Here is a 15186-nt window from a genome sequence, read left to right as displayed (position 1 = left end):
ATGCTGGTCTAAGACTAGGCTTCAGGGTTCCAAACACACTTGGATTCTGGATATTCATCTCTTTAGGACTATCACACAGTCTACTATGTCCAATAACTGATGGAAGCATATGCCGTGACCCACAGCCAAGCACTCTGTTGAGCTCCTGGAGTTCAGTTGAAGAGAGGGAGGAGGGATCATATGAAAAAGGGGGGTAAAAACCATGATGGGGAAAACCACAGAGAGAGCTGACCCAAGCTAGTGGGAGCTCATGGTCTATGAACTGACAGCTGGGGAACCTACATGGGACCAACCTAGATTGTGAATGTGGGTGACAGTTATGTTACTTGATCTGTAGAGGATTGGTAGTGGTACCAGAACCTATTTCAGGGGGATGAACTGAATTTTTGGAGCCCATTTCCTCTGGTGGAATACCTTGCTCAGCCTTGATACAGGGGAGAGGAGCTTTGTCCTGTCTCAACTTGGTATGCCAGATTTTGTTGACTCCCCAAGAAAGGCCTTACCCCCTATGAGGAGTGGATGGGGGAGCAAGAAAGGGGGGAAAAAGAAGGGGAGGGTGGGGGAAAGTGGGGTTGGTATATAAAATGAAAAAAAAATTAAATCAAAATTAAAATTAAAAAGGAGATGAAATTTTTCTATATTTAGAAAAATATAATAAACATGGGACAAGACAAGGCTGTCAACTCTCTCCATACCTCTTCAACATTGTCCTTGAAGTTCTAGCTAGAGCAATAAGACAACAAAAGGAGATCAAGGGAATACAAATCGGAAAGGAAGAAGTCAAACTCTCACTATTTGCAGATGATATGATAGTCTACATAAGTGACCCAAAAAAACGCTACCAGGGAACTCGTACAGCTGATAAACACCTTCAGCAAAGTGGCAGGATACAAGATTAACTCAAAATATTCTGTTGCCCTACTATATACAGATGATACATTCACAGAGAAAGAAATCAGAGAAACATCACCCTTTACAGTTGCCACAAACAACATAAAATACCTTGAGGTAACAGTAACCAAAAAAGTGAAAGACCTGTACCATAAGAATTTTGAGTCTCTAAAGAAATAAATTAAAGAAGATACTAGAAAATGGAAGGATCTCCCATGTTCTTGGATAAGTAGGATCAACATAGTAAAAATGTCAATCTTACCAAAAGCAATCTACAGATTCAATGCAATCTCCATCAACATCCCAATACAATTCTTCACAGACCTTGAAAGAACAATTCTCAACTTTATGTGGAGAAACAAAAGACCCAGGATAGCCAAAACAACCCTGAACAATAGAGGAACTTCTGGAGGAATCACCATCCCTGACTTCAAGCTCTATTACAGAGCCATAGTCCTGAAAACAGCTTGGTATTGGCACAAAAATAGACAGGTAGACCAATGGAATATAGTTTAAATCCCTGATATTAATCTACACACCTACAAACACTTGATTTTTAACAAAGAAGCTAAATTTATACAATGGAAGAGAGAAAGCATCTTCAACAAATGGTGCTGGCATAACTGGATGCTGGAATGAAGAAGTCTGCAGATAGACCCATGTCTATCACCATGCACAAAACTTAAGTCCAAATGGATCAAAGACCTCCACTTAAATTCAGCCACACTAGACCTATTAGAAGACAAAGTGGGAAATACCCTTGAATTAATTGGTACAGGAGACTGCTTCATGAAGATTACACCAGTAGCACAGACACTGAGATCAACAATTGATAAATGGGACCTCCTGAAACTGGGAAGCTTCTGTAAGGCTAAGGACACAGTCATTAAGACAAAACGGCAGTCCACAGACTGGGAAAAGATATTTACCAACCACACATGACAGAGGGCTGATCTCAAAAATTTACAAAGAACTCAAGAAGCTAGTCTCCAAAACACCAAATAATCCAGTTAAAAAGTAGGGTACAGAAATAAATAGACAATTCTCAACAGAGGAATGTAAAATGGCTGAAAGGCACATAAGAAAGTGTTCAACATCCTTAGCCATCAGGGAAATGCAAATCAAAACAACTCTGAGATACCATCTTACTCCTGTTAGAATGGCTAAAATCAAAAACACCAATGACAGTTTATGTTGGAGAGGATGTGGAGAAAGGGGAACACTTCTCCACTGCTGGTGGGAGTGCCAACTTGTACAGTCACTTTGGAAATCAGTATGGCAACTCCTCAGGAAAATGGGAATCAGTCTACTACAAGATCCAGCAATTCCACTCTTAGGCATATACCCAAAGAAGCACATTAATACAACAAGGACATCTGTTCAATGATATTCATAGCAGCATTGTTTGTAATAGCCAGAACCTGGAAGCAACCTAGATGCCCCTCTACTGAAGAATGGATAGAGAAAATGTGGCACATTTACACAATGGAGAACTACTCAGCAGAAAAAAAAAACAATGGAATCTTGAAATTTGCAGGAAAATGGATGGAACTAGAAGAAAACATTCTGAGAGAGGTAACCCAATTACAAAAAGACAAATGTGGTATGTACTAACTCATATGTGGATTTTAGACATAGAGTAAAGTAATACCAGCCTACAATCCACACTGCCAGAGAAGCTAGTAAACTAGGAGGACCCTAAGAGACACATACATGGTCCCCTGGAGAAGGGGAAAGGGTCAAGATCTCCTGAGCAAATGGGGAGCACTGGAAGAGAGGGGAGGGAGCTAGGAGAATGAGAAGGGGAGAAGTGGAGGGGTGAGAAAGACATGAGGGAGCAGAAAGTTTGAGTTGGGGGAAGAATAGAAGAAAACAAGAAAGGAGCTACCATAATAGAGGGAGACATTTTAGGTTTCAGAGAAACCAGGCACTAGGGAAAGGTCTGGAGATCTACAAAGATGACACCAACTAACAATCTAAGCAACAAAGGAGAGGCCTTTGTTGCCCTTAAATGCCCTCCCCTGATAATGAGAATTGATGACTGTCTTATATGCCACCCCTATTGCCTTCATTCAGTAGCTGGTGGAAGTAGAAGCAGACACCCACAACCAATCACTGAACTGAACTGGAATCCAGTTGCAGAGGAGTAGGAGTGATGGCAAACGAGTCCAGACCAGGCTGGTGAAATCCACAGAAACATCTTACCTGAACAATGAGGAGCTCTTGGTCCCCAGACTGATAGCTGGGATATCAGCATGGGACTGATCCAGACCCCAGGAACGTGGGTTTCAGTGAGGAGACCTTGTAAAATAGAAACCTCCTGTAGTAGTTCAGTACTTATCCCTAGCATAGGTGTGGACTTTGGGAGCCCAATCCACATAAAGGGATACTCCAAGACACATGGGGGTGGGCCTATCACAAAGGACATGATAGACTCTGATGACCCCCCTATGGAAGACCTCACCCTCCCTAGGGAGCAGAAAAAATATGTGATAGGTAGGGTTTTAGTTAGGGGGAGAGGTGGTGGGGAGGAGGGGAGCGAGTGGGAAATGGGATTTCAAAAAAAAAAGAAAGAAAAATATGATAATCAATTTTTAAGTAGAATTAAATAAAGTAATATATGAACAAATGAATAAGTAGATTATCATAAACTAATAGAAACAGCATAGTAAAACTACAATATTTAAAGTTAAAAGCAGTGAAAATAGCCAAAGGAAGATGAAATAATAATTCAATAATCTAAGGCAAGAAATCAGCAAGTTCTTTGTAAGAGGTGGTATGATCTAAAACTGTTCATAATGACTATTGTTAGGCATTATCTCACTCACAGACCCTTACAGAGCACTTTTGAAATACTAACTCTTGAGAGTCTTTGTCATCAGAATGGTGAATTGGAGCCTAGCTTGCATGATGAAATGCTAACTCAAAAGAACAAAACAAAGCAAATCCAAGCACCTATCTAATATCTAAACAACAACAACAACAAAAACCAAACAAACAAACAACAATTAGAATAGCTAAGTCCTGGCAGAAAGAGATTCCCCTCCCCCCCCCAAAAAAAAAAAACTTTAGGAAGAAGAAACAAATAAGTCATGAGATTCTAGAAAACAGTAGTAGCGCATGTACAAAGTGTTACACATCTAAAGAAGTACTGGTAACGGGCCATACAGCAACTCATTGTTTTTGAAATGAGCTGCCAAAAATTGTGCATGTGAATCTCTAACATTTCGTGTTAGAGCACTAATATCTTTGCAGTGAGGGCAGATAATAGTAATCATTAAACTTCAATTAGCAACACATCAAAGCCTGGTGCTGTGGTTCGAGTGAGAAATGACTCCCACAGTTTCATTTCTTTAACAGTTGTTCTCCAGCTGGCGATGCTGCTTGGGACAGTTACAGAGCAGCAAATCCCACCCTCCCTGACACTGAGACCCTTTAATACAGTTGCTCAGGTTGGGGCGACACCCTCCACCGTAAAATAATTTTTGTTGCTACCTCATAACTGTAATTTTGCCATTGTTATGAGCCACTATGTAAATATCTGTGTTTTCTGATTGTCTTAGGTGACCCCTGTTTTGAAAAGGTCATTCTACTGCCAAAGAGATCCCAACACACAAGTTGAGAACCACCGATTATAGAGCCTCGCTAGAGGAAGTCCATTACTGAGGGTGGGTCTGAAGTTTTCTCTCTGCTTCCATGTGTGTCTACGAATGTGTTCACTCTTCATACTGTGGGCCCCATGCTCCTGCCTCATGCCTCCTCCTCCATGGTGGAAGACTTCCCTTCTGGCACTGCAAGGCAAAGCAACCCCCTTTCCTTCCTAAGCTGCCTTTGGCGTGATACTTTAGCACAGCAATAGGAAAGTAATGTGATAAAATTGAAGCCTAGCTACTAAACAAATAGAAACAAAATGTTCTGCTTCTAAATTAGAAAAGAATGAAAAGGCAGTCTAGCGGTAAGACCCCAGAGACGACAAGAATGATCTCTCTTTCCAATCACAAAAGACTGGTGTGGAACCCTGGTGTGATTCCATCCTGTGTGTCGGTTCTGAGGGGCAGTAGGCAGTTTCCTCTGTCCGACTTCCTTCACACCTAAAGTGCGTGCCTCCACCTCATGAGAGACTCCATGAACATGCATGTGAGCCCTCTTAGGCCTCACAACTACCTTTTCGGTTATGAACTAAAAGCTGACAAAGAGTATAACTTTAAGGTAGAGAATGATGAGAATGAACACCAGTTGTCACTAAGAACGGTTAGTTTAGGGATGAGGCAAAAGATGAATTACACATCGCTGAGGCAGAAGCAATGAACTATGAAGGCAGTCCAAGTAGAGTAACACTGGCAGCTTTGCAACTGTCTGTACAGCCAACAGTTTCCCTTGTGGGCTTTGAAATTACACCACTGTTGGTCTTACAGTTGAGGTGTGGTGCAGGGCCTGTGCATAGTAGAGGACAGCATCTAGTAGCTGTAGAGGAAGGAGCAGAGTCAGAAGATGAAGATGAGGAGAATGTAAAGCTCTTAAGTATGTCTGGCAAATGATCCGCTCCTGGAGGTGGCAACACAGATCCACAGAAAAAAGTCAAACTTGATGAAGATAAGGAGATGATGATGAAGATGATGAGGATGATGAAGATGATGATTATTTTGACGATGAAGAAACAGAATAAAAATTTCCAGTGAAGAAATCTATACAAGATACCCCAGCCAAGAATTAACAAACAAAATGGAAAAGACTTAAAATCATCAACACCAAGATCAAAAGGTCAAGAGTCCTTCAAAAAAACAGAAAAAAAAAATACTCCTAAAACCCCAAAAGGACCTATTTCTGTAGAAGACATCAAAGCAAAAAATGCAAACAAGTATAGCAAAAGGTGGTTCTCTTCCCAAAGTGGAAGCCAAGTTCATTAATTATGTGAAGAATTGCTTCCAGATGACTGACAAGGAGGCTATTCAAGATCTCTGGCAGTGGAGGAAGTCTCTTTAAGAAAATGGTTTAATTGTCAATCTCAGTGTCTGTGCTATTGGTGTTATGTTCAGGAAGCTATCTACTGCACCAATTTGTTCAAGGGTACCACCTACTTTCTCATCTAAGTGGTTCAGTGTGGCTGGATTTAAGTTGAAGTTTTTGATCCATTTGGACTTAAGTTTTGTGCATGGCTATAGATATGGATCTATCTGCAGTCTTCTTCACACCAGAATCCAGGTATGCCAGCACCATTTGTTGAAGATGCTTTCATTTTTCCATTGTATAATTTTAGCTTCTTTGTCAAAAATCAGGTGTTTGTAAGTGGGAACTCCTGAAACTGAGAAGCTTTTGTAAGGCAAAGTACACATTCAAAAAGACAAAACAGCAGCCCACAGAAAAGTAAAAGATATTCATCAACCCCACATCTCACAGAGGACTGATTTCCAAAATACATAAAGAACTCAAGTAGCTAGTCTCCAAAACACCAAATAATCCAATTAAAAAGTGGATACAGAACTAAATAGAAAATTCTCAATAGAGGAGTTGAAAACGGCTGAAAAACACATAAAAAAAAAGTGCTCAACATCATTAGCCATCAAGGAAACACAAATCAAAACAACTCTGAAATACCAACTTACTCTTGTTAGAATGAATAAAATCAAAAACACCAATGACAGTTTATGCTGGAGAGGTTGTGGAGAAAGGGGAACACTCCTTCACTGCTGTACACCAGTACAGCCACTTTGGAAATCTGTATGGCAATTCCTCAGGAAAATGGGAATCAGTCTACCACAAGATCCAGCAATTCTACTCTTAGGCATATAACCAAAAGATACATATTCATACAACAAGGACATCTGTTCAACCATGTTCATAGCAGCATTGTTTGTAATAGCCAGAATCTGGAAGCAACCTAGACGTTCCTCAACTGAAGAATGAATGGAGAAAATGTGGTACATTTACACAATAGAGTACTACTCAGTGGGGAAAAAAATGGAATTTTGAAATTTGCAGGAAAATGGATGAAACTAGAAGAAACCATCCTGAGTGAGGTAACCCAGTCACAAAATGACAAAATGGTATGTACTCACTCATAAATGGGTTTTAGACATAGAGCAAAGGATTACCAGCATACAATCCACACCTCCAGAGAAGGTAGAAAATAAGGATGACCCTAAGAGAGATATACATAGTCCCCTGGAGAAGGGTAAAGGGACAAGATCTCCTGAGCTAATTGGGAGCATGGGGGAGAGGAGAGGAAGTTAGAAGAAAGAGAAGGGAGAAGAGAGGGGAGAGGAGGACAAGAGAGTGCAGGGAGTTGGAGTTAGGGTAAGAATAGAGGAGAGTAAGAAAAGAGGCATAGAATAGAGGGAGCCATTGTAGGTCAAAAGAGAATTTCGGCACTAGGGAAATGTCCAGACATCTACAAGGTTGACCCCAAATAACAATCTAAGCAACAGAGGAAAGGCTACCTTAAATGCCCTTCTCTGATACTGAGATTGATGGCTACCTTATTTGCCATCCTAGAGCCTTTATCCACTAGCTGATGGAAGCAGAATTAGACATCCACAGCTAAACACTGAGGTGAACTCTGGAATCCAGTTGCAGAGAAAGAGGAGTGATGAGCAAAGGGGTCAAGACCAGGCTGGAGAAACCACAGAAACAGCTGACCTGAACAACGGGGAGCTCATGGACCTCAGACTGATAGCTGGGAAACCAGCATAGGAGTGTTCCAGACCCCCTGAATGAACATGTCAATTTGGAGGTCTGGGCAATCTATGGGGTCTCTGGTAGTGGATCAGTATTTATCCCTAGTACACGAGTGGACTTTGGGAGCCCACTCCACACAGAGGTATACTCTCTCAGCCTAGAGACATGGAGGAGGCCCTAGGCCCTGCCTCAAATGATACGACAGACTTTGAAGATCCTCCATGGAAGGCCTCACCCTCCCTGAGAAAGCGATGGGATATGGTTTTTTTTGGGGTGGCAGAGGAAGATGGGAGGGAGAGGGAACTGGGATTGACATGTAAATGAAGCTTGTTTCTAATTTAAATTTAAAAAAGTTAAAAACAGGGAAATGGTTTCAACAGCTTGAAATATTCTGTCTTACTTCATTTCTGTAACAGTTGATATATCTGGCTGTCCGTTTTATAATGCAAAGTGGAACTCTGCCCTTTACTTGATTTTAAGTATGTATGGAATGTTATGATTAGACATAGTAATCTATGTGGAAATGGTAGGAAGACATATATACGTGTGAAATAAACTCAGTATTTTAATAAATACAAATAAGCCTTGGAAAGTAAGAGGGAAAATATCAAATGAGAGAAATGTGTGTCATCATACATAATAAACAAAAAAATGTAGTAGACTATACTAGATTTTAAAATGAAAACAATTTCCAATCAGTTTAAAATTTAGCTCTGCATTACTTGTATAAAGCACACCTTAAAATATAAACCAAAGGGGGAAAGATAGGAACATGCAAAGTAAAATTTAATAAAATCATGGCCTTCCATCCCTATTATATGGAGCATAAGATGGTATTAAGGATTTAAAAGGACAAAACATTAGTAGAGGGACAGTTTTCCAAAGAAAAAGAAGAATGAACTTTCTAATATTTCATAAATACATCCTTGATCTATTAGAAAATACACTGACAGAATTACAAAGAAGAACTGACTGATTTTAAATGTTATTGGTGAATTTAATGGTATCCAATATTTGGTGGATTATATGAAAAATTTATTAGTAACTGCATTTAATATCTGACTAGCTTCATTATAAATATATTTTATATAAATATATGTAGATTAGCATTAAAGGACAAATAAAACATTTGTGATAATTGGCATAATGGATTTCAAAGGAAATCTCAGATAGCAAAAATGTCAGTACCACAGGTCATGTTCCCTATAAGACAATTGACTCATTACACTATTGCTCCAACCCATGTCAAAACATCCATGAAATAATCTAAAGGACAGCTCAAAAAGGGGGTTAAGTAGATCAGCAATCTAAATGTAAAATGAATAAGTAAGTTTCACCCTTTTCAAAACTGACTGTTTCAAAGTATTATATAGCAAAACTGTATAAAGCTACCATTGAAGTGGCCAAGGGAGATTTATATGATTAAATGTGAGAAAATAAGAAATGATTGCTTGAAATCACTGAATGGATAGAACAGTTAGAAAGCCAAGTCAACCAAGGAAATATTTAAAGTAAATAATAGAGATTATGAGAAACTGACATAGAAATTTTTTTTAAAAAAGCAGAAAAAAATGAAGCTAAGATCTTATGGTTCTAAGATAGGACTAATGTAAGTAACTAAATAAAAGGTGAAGAAAAATGATATTCATAATGAAAAAGAAACTAGGATTTGACATTTTTAAATACTTTCAAACTATTTTCAGAGAGAAGAATAAATAATGAAAATGTTACATATACACAACGAAATGCTATATAGTTATATAGAAGAAATGAAGTCATGAGATTTTATAAAAAGTGGAGGAATCTTGGATGTATTCCATTAAGTGAAGTGACCCAGACTCACTAAGATAAATCACAAGTTCTCTCACATATGGATCACAGCCTTATTGATGATATATACATGAGGAAGTGGGTGTGAGTCTGGATAGAGGAGCTAAAACAAGAAAAAAGATGGAAGGGGAAAAAGAAGTATTGAGAAGCCAGAAGGCTACTTGTGCACTGATAGCAGGAAGGAGGTTCCTTCAAGGTGAGGCGAGCACACAAAGGAGGATTGGAAAAAGCAAACATATCATGGTCAAACATTGTACTTTGTATGCTAATAACGTTAAATAAATTATATTAAACAGTATAATTTTAAAATACATAATAAAACACTCCATTTTATATCAGTGTGTGTGTGTAAATAGTCCCAGTTGCATTTGAAATGACAAAAGAAAATAATATACACACGAAATATATACAAAATACACTAAATAACATGTTTACTGGCTAAATATTTAAGTCTGGCAAATCACTTGCCTAATATATACAGTGTCTTGAGTTCTTTTCCCAGCATTTATATAATTTAACAAAATTTATTTACAAACAAAATTATGAATGTATATAGCCAAAATATGAAATAATTTCAAACACTAATACATTCACCATTCATACATCCATATATTGCAGACTTGGGCAGTTTAAAAGAACTCTACCAATGTCTTACAAACAAATAAACTAGATATTATATAAGATGTCCCAAAACATAGAAAACCAATAAAAATTCCCAAAGCATTTAAAAATCTACTAGAGGAAAAGAAAATAAAATTCTTTTATTAATGTGGATGAATTAAAAAAAATAATGATTTAGTGTTATACAATGTGTGTTATTTTTTCTCACTGCATGATACTTTAAAAAATGATATAGGAATATAAGACACATTGAGACTAAAACCTTTATCAATATGACACAGATAATTCCTACCCTTATGAAGTGATGTGACCTAAAGTCAAACAGGATCACACAGGAGAATGAAAAATCAGAAAACTTTTACTTGGTTAGAGACAGCCTCTCATGTATCACAGGCTAGCCGGCAGCTCACTATGAGCCAAAGATGACTTTTACCTTACTCAGCTTCTCCACCAAAGCCTGTTTATAAGGTGTTGGGAACAAATTCCAGGGCTTCTTGCATACTAGCCAGGTCCTCTACCAACTGAGCTATATCCCCAGATTTAGAAGTGATTTTAGAAGCAATGCTTGTAATCCATGTGTTCCTAGAGGGCCTCAGTATCACATGGGAAGAAAGAAAGAAAAAAAGTCTAATGTTTTTCACAGACAAAATAATTACTTTCACAGTAAACCATAGATAAGTTACAAACTATTAGGATCACTAAGATCAGTATGCAGTATTCTGGTCACAAATTCAATATTTAAAAATGAATTAGAAACTGTAATGCCAATGCTTGTCATTTCAAAGGGGCACAGAAATTAAAGTGATTAGAGTAGCACATTTCAGAAAATGCTCAGCCTCCATATGGAAAATAATAAGGCTGTGTTGAAAGATAAAATGAAGACCAAGCAAACGAAGTAATTAAATCTGTTCATGGGTGGAAAAGACTCAATGTTCGTAAAACATTTAGTTTCCCTAAATCAGTGTGTTAAAAAAAAAAAAAAACCAATTTAATTTTTAATCTGAAATTTCTCATAGAATTTGACAAGTTAATAACAAAATTCATATAGAAATGCAAAGGTCAATATTAAAAACTCGATGGGGGGTTATTATTAGGTAAGGGCATTTGCTTCCAAAATTCCTTTAAAACTCCACTGATCAAACATTATAGTTGGTGTAGAAAGACAGTTTGAATACAATAAAGTCTTTGACAACACACCAGTGAAACTTAGGGTGAGGATCCCAGGTTAGTAGTAACTCTGTATATCCTAGGCATGGCACAGGTTAATAGAAGAGAATAAATATACATGTCAACCAATAGTGCAAAGAGCCTTAAAATATCTCAATTTGACTTAACCTACAAACCTAAGTCCCAAGGGGATTAAAGGTCTAAACGTGAAACAAAGGAACACAAAAGAAGCCTAATGTATAGGAAGAGAGCTTATGGAGCTTCAGGTGACACAATGAAGCATATGCCATTACAGGAATAAATGTTACTTGGCATGTACATCAACATTGTCTCTTAAAAATGAGTGCTGAAAGAGAGGGGACTGCTGAGTCCATAGCTTCCCCGCTGTGGTTTACATGTCCTGGAGTCTGCTGCAGCATCCAGGGTGGTAAGTGGCTCACAGGGGAAGAATCTGTGAAGACAGGAGGACAGAGTTTTCTGTGACCAAAATACATCTTTCTTCCCTACAGTTGTTTCTCTCAGGCATTTTGTCACAGTGACAGAAGAGTGACTAACACAACTGTTCAGCTGAGAATTTCCAAACCATACATTTTACCTTCTTTTTTATTTTTAGCCATTAACTCAACAATGCAAACCTGCTAACAAATTATTAAGCCTTCTTTCAGTTTTATTGGGAAGTATTCAGCATATTCTATGTCAGGGTCTTTGTGACACATAGCTGGCAGCACACTAACAAACCTCATTTGCACTGCCTTTTTGGTTTTGTGTTGGCAGACAACATCCTTGGGGACATGCGTAATGTTCCAGAAGCTTCCATTTCATTTTGGAAATGCTTCAGCAAAGTAGTTTTGATTCCAGATTCCTGAGTTGTTGGAGTTGAGCATGAGGCTTAAGAACAGGATGGGAAGCTAGCTGTCTTACTTGTATTTGATGGAAGTGTTATTTTCTATCAAATGCCTGGCAGTGTCACAAGCTCACCAAACCCGTAAAAGAACAGCACTATCAAAAGATTTTTTTAAAATTCCACATCCCCATTTGCTGTGATTCTACCCCTTTTATGATTACCTTATTCTCTTCTTCAATAATACTTTTTTTTTAACTGAGGGCTTATTTCAATGGGCAAATTCCCAGTTTGAATCATCTTTGTTGCTCTGTGAATAAACAAATTTTCCCATCCATGTTTACACAAGTGTGTTTAGCTTAAAAAGTCAAGGGGGTAGGCATAGGAGCAAACAAACATGTTTATATACATATATATATATATATATATATATATATATATATATATATATATATGTTCGTGTGAGTGTTTTCATTTACCATACATGTACATAAACAGTCTCCAGAGAAGGACAGCAGAGGCTGCTCCTGCCATCCTCATACCATAAGCCTTTTCTCTGCAGTCTTTTTTCCCCAGCAGAACTGCTCCTAATTTGTCTTTTCTTTATCACAAAATTCCGAGGCTGTCAAGCCAAGTTACTCTTAAAAGGACTCTGGGAATTGCAGTCAAGAAAAAGATATATTAAAGTATCATTATTCAAACATAAAAATTTAATAAAAATGTTAACTAGGTTTCCCTAAGGTGGGGGTGTTTAGGGCTTGCTTTTTGTTTTGTTTTTAGCGGCACAATTATATTGCTTCAGATAGAGGCTGGGTAAACCACAGAGCACTCGCTTTTTGAGGAAAATATGAGTGAGAGAAAGGAGAAAAAAATCTCTCAAACACTTTATGCACAACTTTCTTTCTTGTGTAATTCTAAACTGTTAATTTTTCACCACTTTCTAAGGGAAGTTCAGTCATGAGTGATGACGGTTTCTTCTTCTTTAATTTGTGACATCTAATCTTTACTTGCGGCTTCGCCAGTCACATCTCACTGTGTCTCATTGCATGTGCCCTGACATAATACATCATGGCCAAGGTGATTCAATATTGTGTGACATTTTTTTTTAAAAAAAGGATATTAAATGGTGGCAGAAGATATGCCTGAAACATGTCAATGCAGGCCCACGGGGCATTGTTCTTCACTAACGGCTTGTGCTCTCAGAGTCTGCCTGGAAGAATTATGACTATCCCTTATATATAAACATCCTTATCCAAATAGTGTCCTCTTAGGTCTAATATATGCATTTCTACCATACGAAAGCTACTTGGTTAAGCCTCTTTTCTGTCTATTTGTAGTCTGTTCAGACACACACTCCTCAGCAGGCGTCCAGCTCCATGATTCATTGCCTCGGATTTCCTATGGTGCTTACATGAGGCTCGCTCAACCCCATACGGGTTTGTATCCATTATAACCAGAGACAAGTAAGCAGAGCTCAGGAGTCTGAGCATCTATCTCAGAATAGCTTCCCGATGCCTGGCTATGCTCACAATAAATGAACAATGAACTCTTTACATGCTCACCTCGTATGGCAAGGAGAAATTATAGGAGCTTGGTTGAGTTAAATAAGGGAAGACGCATTTAGAGTGAATTCCCTTAAATGAGAAGGTCAATAACTAGTTTACAGAGACCAGGGTACCTGGCTAATGGCAGAAGAAAGAATTATGCTTGTCACTGAGGAAGAAAGATGCTGTCCTGGTTTAGTGCTAAATAATTACATTCATTACACTGAGAATAACTCTGCAAGTAGTCGGTTGCACTAGTTAATTCATTAGCAAAACTAATCGGCAAACCACAAGCAACTGGGGGCAAATTTAACCAATTCCAGTAAGAAGGTTGGTAAACAGGATATTCCATGACTGGGTCAGGAAAAATGACAGCACCAAACGACATATGTGACTGTGTATGTCGTCTTATTTTGTCCAGGATTTCAACATGAAACAAGAACATTGTGGCTGAGACAGAGCAAAAGCAATTGTATAGCCGAATTGTTTCAGGAGACTTGGGATGTGCGGGTTTCAGTTAATCTTAGCAACAAACTGAAAACAAAATTCTACAGAGGGATGTTTCACTGTCCTGGTGTTAGTAGGACCCTGAGCCCAAGGTTCTATTTAATTAAATATTACCTGTTTCATGTGCTATATATGAACCATGGAACAATACTTAGGTGTGGTAATATAACTTCAATCCATCCAACCAAGAAAACTGTGGAGTAGTTTTGCTTATTCAACAAACCACTAGATTGAGTGATTCAGCTGTAGTTGATTCAAGACTCTGGTGCAATTAGCATGTGTCCTATTCATTCTCTTTTTGACTTTCTGTGCATTTGATATGAATCGGGGTCCGACAAGGGGAGCAGCTGCTTCTGTCGAGGAAGCAGGTAGTGGTTTTATTGTCATAAGGTTCCGAGTCTTTTTCAGATACCTGTTTGGGATTCTTGTTGCAAGTTGTTTTATTTTCCCTTATTTATGGAATAAAGCCTTCGGTTTTTTTTTTTTTTCTTTTAGAGAATAGAGGGTTCAGACATGCAACCCTAGTAAAGAAGAGATAAAAGGTCAATGTACAGAAACTAGTGGCTTTTATCCCATTTCTTCATTGAGACGCATCATGAGCTAAAATTCCAAATAGCTATTTTACTTACCCATTGAATTCTGAAGAAATCACTAATATTACCCATTTCAGTTTCTTACCTAAGCCTAGTATTTTGTGTATTTTCCTTGAGAAGTCCAAAGATCCCTAGGAAGAATTGGATAGCATTTTCAGGAAAGTTTTAGACAAATCAAGAGGGGGTCAAGAGGATTTCTCTTGTCCTTTGCTCCGATGCTCCCTCCCTTCACTAATGAGTGTTCTTTCTCATGAGTGCATCCCATTAGAGTGGCACATGTGTGGATACCAGCCCTGCATAAACATGTGATTAATACCCAGAATACATGGGTAGATATTAGAGCTTGCCATCAATTTACAAGCATGCAGATTCTATAATTTGTGTGTGTTGTGTTAAACATTAAATGGCAGATATTGCTTTCCCCCACATGCTCACACCCCACAGGTTCATACTAATTTCTGGCAACCATTGATATTCCAACTGGCTACAGTTCTGGCTTTTCCACAATGCTCGATAG

General features: G+C 38.3%; 1 pseudogene; it reads left to right on the top strand.

Moving 5' to 3' along the window:
* Nucleotides 1-5004: 5004 nt before the first annotated feature.
* On the top strand, nucleotides 5005-5874 carry LOC100767826 (annotated as a pseudogene).
* The last annotated feature ends 9312 nt before the right edge of the window (nucleotides 5875-15186 follow it).

The sequence above is a fragment of the Cricetulus griseus genome, assembly GCF_003668045.3.
Source record: "Cricetulus griseus strain 17A/GY chromosome 1 unlocalized genomic scaffold, alternate assembly CriGri-PICRH-1.0 chr1_0, whole genome shotgun sequence".
In the NCBI taxonomy this organism is placed as follows: Eukaryota; Metazoa; Chordata; class Mammalia; order Rodentia; family Cricetidae; genus Cricetulus; species Cricetulus griseus.
Note: the sequence above shows the minus strand (reverse complement) of the source record. Positions and strands in the feature narration are given on the sequence as shown.